This window comes from Mixophyes fleayi, chromosome 12 (genome assembly GCF_038048845.1).
Source record: "Mixophyes fleayi isolate aMixFle1 chromosome 12, aMixFle1.hap1, whole genome shotgun sequence".
Lineage (NCBI taxonomy): Eukaryota > Metazoa > Chordata > Amphibia > Anura > Limnodynastidae > Mixophyes > Mixophyes fleayi.
The window spans coordinates 67,210,990-67,221,008 of record NC_134413.1 but is presented as its reverse complement, the minus strand read 5'-3'; the positions used below and the strand labels follow the sequence as shown (position 1 = coordinate 67,221,008).

Here is a 10,019-nt window from a genome sequence, read left to right as displayed (position 1 = left end):
CTAAAGCTATAGATCTTTTTTGTTTGATTGTTGCTTTCCTAATCTTTTTACTGTTTTTGGACATACCAACACGTTCACCCTTGTTGATGGCTCACATGCTTATATACAAGAGCACAAAGAATAGAAGATGCACATGTGCATAAGTAGATACAACTTACGCCAGGGGGTATATTTACTAAACTGCGGGTTTGAAAATGTGGAGATGTTGCCTATAGCAACCAATCAGATTCCAGCTGTCATTTTGTAGAATGTACTAAATAAATGATAACTAGAATGTGATAGGTTGCTATTGGCAACATCTCCACTTTTTCAAACCCGCATTTTAGTAAATATACCCCCAAATCTTTAGAGAGGACCAATAATCCCTCTTTCTGTTAAGTACCTTTTGCATTTTATTTATTTAGAATTTTTTATTTATTTCTAAAAAGATAAGGTAAGCGGAGCAAAAACAGTAGAGGCAGGCAAAGGGAATATTGCGATTGACGGATGAATGCATGCTAACAAGATACCTTATTAGAAACATTAGAAATCATCAAAGTAGTCAATGAACCATCAAGCAAGACATTTATGTAGATTACAACTGAAACTTGAATTGAAAAAGAATTTAAAGTGACGTACTAAAGCCAATTTCTTTTTAGGTAATTAACATTTTCTTCCTATCATGGTGTCATAAGAAATGGTTTTCCTCATGAGCAATGTAGGGTGTTAAAGGACCCTGTGAAGTGCTCTAAAATCTATCAAATGCCATAGAAATTTAACATACGGTAAAACGTGACAGTAACGCATTCAGCACAGCGGCCATCTTTGTGCAGGAGGCGTTAGGTGGAAGATCAGGGGCAGACAGGGGCACGCAGTATCCGCTCCGACATATCGGCTGATAACCTGGAGACCAAAGCACTAGACGATAATTCCACTGAGGAGCAAATGGAAATGGATGATAAGGTGATCAGCCCAGAAAAAGCCGAAGAGGCCAAGTTGAAAGCAAGGTATCCTCACCTGGGTCCTAATCCACGAGGGTCGGACTTCTGGAGAAAACTACTTCAAAAAGGACAAAAATATTTTGACTCTGGGGATTACAACATGGCTAAAGCAAAGATGAAGAACAAGCCAGAAGACAGAAGTCAGAGGAGATCATATTCCCACTACGTAGGACCTTCCCCAGAGGGAACCCTCTGTTGTGGCCAGAAAGCTGGCTGGCTGATGAGCCGGCCTGTCTGCATGAAGTCCACCGCATTCCCATCTCTTCCCTTTTAACCTTCTGTTCTTCTCTGCTCTTCCTCCCTGTACTAATAGTCAGTCTGTCGGCTTAGCAGGTTATGGTAGTGTTAAGCTGCTGTCTTCAGTGTAGAATGAAATTCTGTAATATCAAATTAGTTGTTAAAAACCAATGCACTGATAAACAGACACGTTTTGATATAGCAATGTAAAGTCATTTACTTGAAAAACCGAAAAAGTCAAATGTACATTATGCCTATTTCGTATTGGTAGGACAGGGTTAAAACAATGGACACTTAGGTGAGTTTGACCATTTTAATGTCTGCCTTTCTTTCTTCACCTGATTTTTTGTAGTTAAGATTTTTCTTCTTTTGATGTTTTGTTTGAAGGTAAAGACCACAGATTATGTTTTGAGTGGAAGTCAAGCAAAACTGTCAAATTAAAAAAAAATAAAGTAAAATTTACAATACTCATCAGGTGGCTACTAGCCAGTCTTTAGCTAGTGGTTAGCACTTCTGCCTCATGGTGCTGGGGTCATGAGTTCAATTCCCATCCATGGCCTTATCTGTGTGCAGTTTGTATGTTCTCCCCGTGTTCGCGTGGGTTTCCTCCGTGTGCTCCGGTTTCCCCCCACACTCCAAAAATATACTGGTAGGTTAATTGGCTGCTATCAAACATTGACCCTAGTCTCTCTCTCTCTCTCTCTCTCTCTCTCTCTCTCTCTCTCTCTCTCTCTCTCTCTGTCTGTATGTGTGTGTTAGGGAATTTAGACTGTAAGCTCCAATGGGGCAGGGACTGATGTGAATGAGTTCTCTGTACAGCGCTGCAGAATCAGTGGCGCTATATAAATAAATGATGATGATGATGATGTGTGTGTTTGTTGTAAATTTAAGCTATAAACTCAAATGGAACAGATTAACAAAAATACGGATTGGGGTGCACCATTAAACTAAGAAGTTATTATGAAACTCATAGATGTGAAGCCAAAACGTGTTATACAAGACTTTGTCTCGCGTATCCGCCTGAGTTTGCGGTGTTGACGCACCTTTTATGCTAATGAATTTCTATTAGTTTCATAATAACTTCTCGGTCTAATGACGCTCCCCCTATCTGTATTTTTGGTATTGGGTATATTTTTAAGGACTCCCTAAGACAGGGAGCGATATTAGACTATTTTTTTAATATTGTAGACAATATAATAGATCCCTGGAGTATGAAGGCTTAAGAGTCAATTTCTATTATCAGATGGGACGGAGACTGATGTCAATGATGCAATATTCTTTGTATATCACTGCTTAACCTGTTGGCACAATTTAAATAAACAATAATAATTAATAATAAAGTGCATGCATTTATATACAGTTAATTAGGTGCGAGGGCTATTTTATACGTTCAGTAGTAAAAATCTTTTACACTTTTCATAACTTTAATGACAAGCATTATCTGTGTTAAGATAAAATAGAACTGTAGCAGTGTTCATTCAATTAGATAGTTTTACAATGATCTGTATTTCCCATTTAAAAAAAAAAAAAGTTTTAAATGTTCTTGGTGTCTGGATGTGAGAAGTGACATTGTCTAATCTCTTTGAATTTCAGTTCCACCACACATTCCACTGAGAAATGGTGTGATGTGCCCGAGCTGTGTGTCCTCCTCCGCGGAAAACTGTGTGAACCCTGGAACTGTGATGTGTACCGGTGAGGCGCTAAAATGTGCTACCGTAGAAGTGACAGGTAAATAATATGACTGCTAAGCCTCATGATTATATAAAGCAATATCAGTCTGGTGACCAACCTTCTTTACATTGAACTGTGTTGGGGTATTTTAATGGTATGGCCATAAATATATTGTAAGTACATACAAGTGGGCTGGATGCTATTTTCAAAAACTGATCCAGCATTTGGCCTAAAATGCTGCCTGCGAAATCAAAGTCGCATAGCCCTTTCACTCCTGTTCTCCACCGGCCAATCACAAGCATTTCCCCAAAGCTTGTGATTGGCTGGTGATGAAGGGTATAAATAGGATCGCCAGCTTCGTAGTGTGTGCGAATCATTTTCATGGGCATTTTTCTAAGGGGATTTCCCATCTGGACTATAACAGTTGAAGATAGAATAAAAGAAGATTGTATTTCCCATTTGCACCATGATAGATCAAGAAAAAAAAAAGATTTTATTTTATATTTAAGTGGTTAACAAGAGTTATTTTCTCAATTAAAGATTGAATCTTGTTAATTACCTTGACCCCCTAAGGCCAGGGGGGGGGGGGAGGGGATGTCGGGAAGAGCCCTAGAATTTTTAAGTGTGGGGCTGGTAGTCTTTGGGCGAAAGTGGAGCACTGTTTACTGAGCCATCACGCCCCTGTAATGGCTCTAGCCCTGTGCTGATTAGCCTGGGGCCACTTTTCACTAGCATGGGAATTCTAAACTAGTGAAGTCAGTATAACAGTGGAAACGAGACTGTTCTTTCCTACACTGTAACTGAGGATTTTGGCAATGAAGCTGCACTTTTTAAATGATTTATTTATTTTCACACAGCGCTGTACATGTTTAATGGCTTGTCCTGCCCCAAAACTTGATATTTGACCGTCATGGCACCCATTCATACCATAAAATTTTATCGGATGATAACTTCTCTATTTGCTTATTTTTCTGGGGCCCAATGCAGTAAATTTGTTCTAAAAATGAATCCCCAGAAAGAAATGGTGGGATTGGGCGTCTGCTACGGAGCATGCCAACCACACTGTAGAAGACTATGTCAGTGGGTGAACGCTTCAGGAATATCTGTTTCTTTCTGGCAGTAGACTGACAGGGCCTGATTGGAGTACGCGACACTTTTGCAGCTTAAACATAGGCCTAGACCTACCGCCTCAAAATTGCGGTCTGACACGTTTCTGTTCAAAATACCAATGCAATGCAATTCAAAATACAGCATATAGATGTGGCTACATCAAGGTGTGCTCAGAGCATCTAGATCCATCCAGAGAAAAGATATGCCAGCCATCAAATGACAATGATGATGATGATTGCCATAACGTTACTGCGTTGAAGAAAAAGAAAACAACAACAAATGACTAAAACAAGCCATTGGTCCTATAGCCTGGGCTGGTTACCACTAAAGTAAGGGGGACAACAGGCGTGGTGTCCCCCTGCAAAAGTACCATGCTCTGCCAACCTGTGCTGGTCACACCATAACCGAGAGACCCACAGCATGAAAAATCCCAAGAAAAAAAATCCTGTCGGCTTCCCTCACCATGCTGAATAGCACTTTATTTATTGTAAACTTCTGAAAAGTCAAGTGTAATACTATTTTAGCCAGTAGCATAAATTAAGGATCAATTTAGTTGTGGAAGAGAAAAAAGGAGTTTAATGGCAAACTAACTAATGTAACGTACATTAAAAGCTTTTCACACACCAAGGTTTACAAGCAACATAGAAAAAGAGTGCATTCAAAAAGAGGTTGTGGTCATCCAATGTTGACTATATGGTCATCCCATGTTGGGTACGTGGTCATCCCATGTTGGGAACATGGCCATCCCATGTTGGGTACGTGGTCATCCCATGTTGGGTACGTGGTCATCCCATGTTGGGTACGTGGTCATCCCATGTTGGGTACATGGTCATCCCATGTTGGGTACGTGGTCATTCCATGTTGGGGGTGTGGTCACATGGGGGCATGACCATTCCCACTCCAGAAAAGGACTTGAATTATTGACCAGTTATATGTTTAAGTAGACAAATCAGTTCCCAGGAGCACTGCTCTTTTTAAATAAAAATAAATGACAAAATGATTAAAACCATGGGCAATTTGTTACCTTACCCAAATCCTCAGCTAGCCTCAGGGTTATAATTCACAGGGTACCCCTGTTAGAATAAAAAAAAACAGTGCCAGAGTAGTCATCACACAGCTGGTGCCTCTATGCGGAGAAGGTGCAAGAAACAGCATGGGAAAAATCTTGTTTACTTTTCTTCTTTCTCGATCCTTCCTAATCCATATGAGACAATGTATACCTCAAATGGCCAACATAAAAGGACTATAGTCACAAGTGTGAGTAACTGCCAGTCCCAGTGAATCCCGCTAATGAACATTTCATGTTGGTTGCCCAGTTGTAGTGTGCAAGTTAATCCTTTTTTTTCTGGGTAATTGTTTAGTCTTTCACAGATTAAGAAAGAAGAAAATAAAATGCATATAAAATCTTGTCGGTACCTAGATCCTACCAGGATGAAAAAGATCTATGGGTCCACCTCTGACTTATGTTGGAGGGGATGTGAGGAACAAGGGTCCTTTCTCCACATCTGGTGGACCTGCCCAAACTATCGCCTTCTTCTAGGATGAGGTTGTCGCTCTGATCAGTGAGGTCACTACAGTCCATGTTCCCAAATGCCCATGGTCCTTTCTCTTGGGTTCTCCAATAGAGGTCCTGGATAAGTACGCTGCTAGATGCCTAGTCGCGAAACACTGGAATAATCCAGATCCTCCCTCCACACAGCAACTCCTCAATAAAATCTTTTTTTTGGCCACTATGGAAAAAATGTCAGCATACTTAAATAAGAAAACCCACAAATTCTCTCAAATTTGGGGAGATTGGTTCATCTATAACAGTCCCTCCGGCCCTGTCCCAAAGCCTGACCTAACCCAAAATATTTCAGCTCTCTTTCTTTGAACAGGGGTGAGTTAGCTAAAGCCTTTATAATTATTAGGTAGGATAATACATTTCTTACCGGTCCAGTGGACCACGGGTCTCCGGGTGTTCCAGGGTTAGTCTCATCAACACCCCCTACCCTTTTTCCTTCTCTCTCCCCTTTTTGCCTCACTCAGGCTGTATATTGGCTCTCGGCTGTTACCATATGTATGCTCATCTTTGTACAATATGCATTTGCTCCATCTGAGAAATATGTAAGTTTTATATGTAACTTTTGAGTTATTCCTTGTGTTTGACGCTTGTGTTTATGCAGAATATTTGTGTATTGCATACCAAAAATTATAAATAAAGTCTTTTTAAAAGAAAAGAAAAAGAAGAAGAAAATATATATATCGGGTGCTCATTTATTCAATTAAACATTATCTGTTGTATTTCCATACTAGCGGAGTGAAATCTTTTGTGGGGAATCTTTTGTCAGTCAATAGGTGATTTTTTGTTTTGTCAAATTGTGTCATTATTTTAATGAAAATATATTTTCATTTACTGTTCTTTTTCAGTGTTTTCAGTGTCACACTTGTATCTGCTCATTTGTGCCAGTGAAACAAGCTGCCTTTTGGGACCTATCACATTAAACATTAATGGGATTGATTGGCGTTTGGAAATTTCTTGCAACAGTCCAGATGTTTCACCTGACACGCCTGGAACTTCGACTTACACCCCGTATAATTTAACGGATAGTCCACAACCTGTAAAATACAGTACAAAAGTGACACCACCTACAACATACAGTACAGAAGTGACACAATCTGAAACAAGTACAAAACTGCCACCACCCGAAACAGACAGTACAAAAGTGACACAATCGGAAACAACCAGTACAAAACTGCCACCACCTGAAACATACAGTATAAAAGTGACACAATCTGAAGCATCCAGTACAAAACTGCCACCACCTGAAACAGACAGTACAAAACTACCACCACCTGAAACAGACAGTACAAAAGTGACACAATTGGAAACAACCAGTACAAAACTGCCACCACCTGAAACAGACAGTACAAAACTGCCACCACCTGAAACAGACAGTACAAAACTGCCACCACCTGAAACAGACAGTACAAAACTACCACCACCTACAACATACAGTACAAAAGTGACACAATTTGAAACAACCAATACAATCTTGACACAACCTGGAACAAACAGCACAGCTGATTTGACTTCTACTAACAGAGCTACAACTGTGAATTCACAAGTCACAAAATCCTCATCTACAGTAACAAAAACCACAGCAAAAAGCTCAACTAGCAATTCCCAGCACAATAATGCCCTCTACCTTACCCTTCCTGTTATTATATTGGCTAAAATATTGTATTGATGATCAGTTTACTAGCCACGGTGTGTGTTTATTAAAATGGAGCTAAGATCATAAATGAAACATTTCTGAATCAACACTGCGTATATATCTGCCTAATCCTCAGGCTATTAAATTTGTTCCTATATAGAGAGAATGAGCCAAATGAACACAATTACTAAATATTTAGAATAAATAGCAACAAGAACTACAAATCCTTATGATTACAAAATACACTGGAAGGTGTAACCATCAAACACATAGGGGTAAATGTATTAACATGCGGGTTCTTCAACACCCGCGAGTTCAGCGTCTTTGGCGATTAAATTTAAAGCAGCGCTGCCTTGTAAAGGGAAACTTCCCTTTTCAAGGCAGCGCCGCTTTAAATTGAATCGCCGAAAACGCTGAACTCGAGGCTGTTGAAGGATCCGCATGTTAATACATTTACCCCATAGGGGTATATTTACTAAACTGTGAGTTTGAAAGAGTGAAGATGTTGCCTTTAGCAACCAATCACATTCTAGTTATGATTTATTTAGTACATTCTACAAAATGACAGCTAGAATCTGATTGCGATAAGTTCTGCTCTCCTGATATGTTAGTATGGTGCTCAAGTATAAAGTAATTTAGTGAGTTGCAGATGAATAGGCATGTTATCCCGCTTTTGGAATTTTTTATCTCCTAGTATTGTAGTTGCAAAGAGATATTATACACCTCCGGATTATGGGACTCTAAATTCAGTTCCACAGACAGCCGTAGGGTGTGTGTGTGTGGGGGGGGGGGGGGGTAGCTTATTTCTATAGCCGTGCAAGTGGCCACCTTTTTACCCTTATAAACTGATAATTATATCATGTGGGACACAAAGCTTAGACTAAATGAGACTGTATTCTTTTTTTCTTTATCTTGTTCATTAAAATGTCTACTGAGGATATTTTTCCTATGCTCTATGAATTTGACTTTAAGTGTTTTAGTCGCTCTGCTAATGTATTGTAGTTGCCCTGAATTATAGCAGATAGATCAGATATGTGGGGTCACAGTTTAAAATAACAAAGATGGTTAAGCTTTCTTGGGAAATCCTAAAGGTGACAGTTTTTAGTTTAATGACCATGGGCCTGATTCATTAAGGAACTTAGGCAAGAAATTTCCTACTTAAGTCTCCTGGACAAAACCATGTTACAATGCAAAGGGGGGGGGGGGGGGGATTAGTTTTCTATTTTGCACATAAGTTAAATACTGTCTGTTTTTTCAGGTAGCACACAAATATCAATTTTAAATTTCATTGTACAAATAAGCTGTCAAGTATTTGTGTGCTACATGAAAAAACAGACAGTATTTAACTTATGTGCAAAATAGAAAACTAATTTTCACCCCTTGCATTGTAACATGGTTAAGTAAGAAATTTCTTGCCTAAGTCAGGGCCACCTTAACAACAGTATGGGCCCCCGGGCACAGCAGTGCACCGGGGCCCCTATATATAAATATATAAGTAAAAATAAACAAAAAAGAGGATATATATATATATATATATACCCAACTTAAACGATCCATACAAATTTTTTTTCAAATCCCCCTCTTAACTTACCTTTCAATCGCGATAAGTTGAATCCTCTTCTGTACTTCGTCGCTGTGCTCCTCCATGCTGTGCTCGCAGTGAATGTCTGGCGTGATGACGTCATCACGCCCGACATTCACTGCGAGCGCATCACGGAAGAGAGGACCAGGGAGTGAGCCGGATCGTCACCTGACCTGAACGGTCAGGTGACCGCAAAAGGTAAGTTTCTTTTTTCTTTTTTTTTCTCTCTTTTTTTTTTCTTCTTTACAGGATTTTTTACAGCAGCAGACCTGCCAGGGCCCCCTTTCCCCCTGGGCCCCTGCCCATCGTGCCCAATGGGAAAGATGGGTTCCTTAATAAATCAGGCCCCATATGTGTACAGATAGTACATCTGAAACCATTACAATGAAAATCGCCGTAAATATTTCCGTAAGTATGGGACTAAGCATAGGATCATTTTTCAGTAAATTGTATTGTTTATCCATAATTGTTTTAATTTGTTGGGATTTTGTATTGAACTTAGATACAAGATAGTCCTTAGAATTAGACTACAAGCTCTTTCATTTTTTAAACTAATAGAGAATCCCTGTTCAGAGATTGTCTATAATCATTTGCATCCTGTGTCGGAGGGTGGGATATAATGATTACTATTCTAAAATGTTTGTTTACTTACTGTATTTGCATTCCCCTCCTCTGATGGCTTCCTCATCACATCAATATAATACAAGTAGCTATATACCAGCAGACTAGCTTGGCATTTACCTCCTGGTTGTTTTGCATCCACCGGAATGGTGCATGGTCTGTATTAACGTGAATTCTCTGCCTATGAGATAATAGCGCAGAGTTTTTGTAGCCAATTTTATGGCGAGACATTCCTTCTCCACTGTGGAATTTTTTGGTTCCCTTGGATTTAACGTCCGACTTAGGTACAGGACAGGGTTTTCTACTTCCTTCTCCTGCGACAAAACTGCACCTAAGCCGACACCGGAGGCATCAGTTAGAAGGAAGAACCTCTGGGTAAAGTCCGGTACTTGTAGAACTAGAGAAGAACAGAGGGCTAAACGAACATCTGACCAGCGGCTGCTGCAGAGTTAGACCAAGCTAATCTATCTGGACAACTTTATTTTAACATGTCCATCAGTGGAGCAGCTTTAGAGGCGAAATGGCTTACAAATCGCCTGTAGTAACCTTCTAAACCCAGGAAGGTTCTTAACTGCTATTTGTTTTCTTTTCCGGTCTTGGCCAATCTTTTACTGCATCCTC

The 10,019-nt window shown here is 39.8% G+C and overlaps 1 pseudogene; it reads left to right on the top strand.

Annotated features, from left to right (window-relative positions):
• The first annotated feature begins 855 nt into the window (after window positions 1–855).
• Window positions 856–1,201, top strand: LOC142109353 (cAMP-regulated phosphoprotein 19 pseudogene; annotated as a pseudogene).
• The last annotated feature ends 8,818 nt before the right edge of the window (window positions 1,202–10,019 follow it).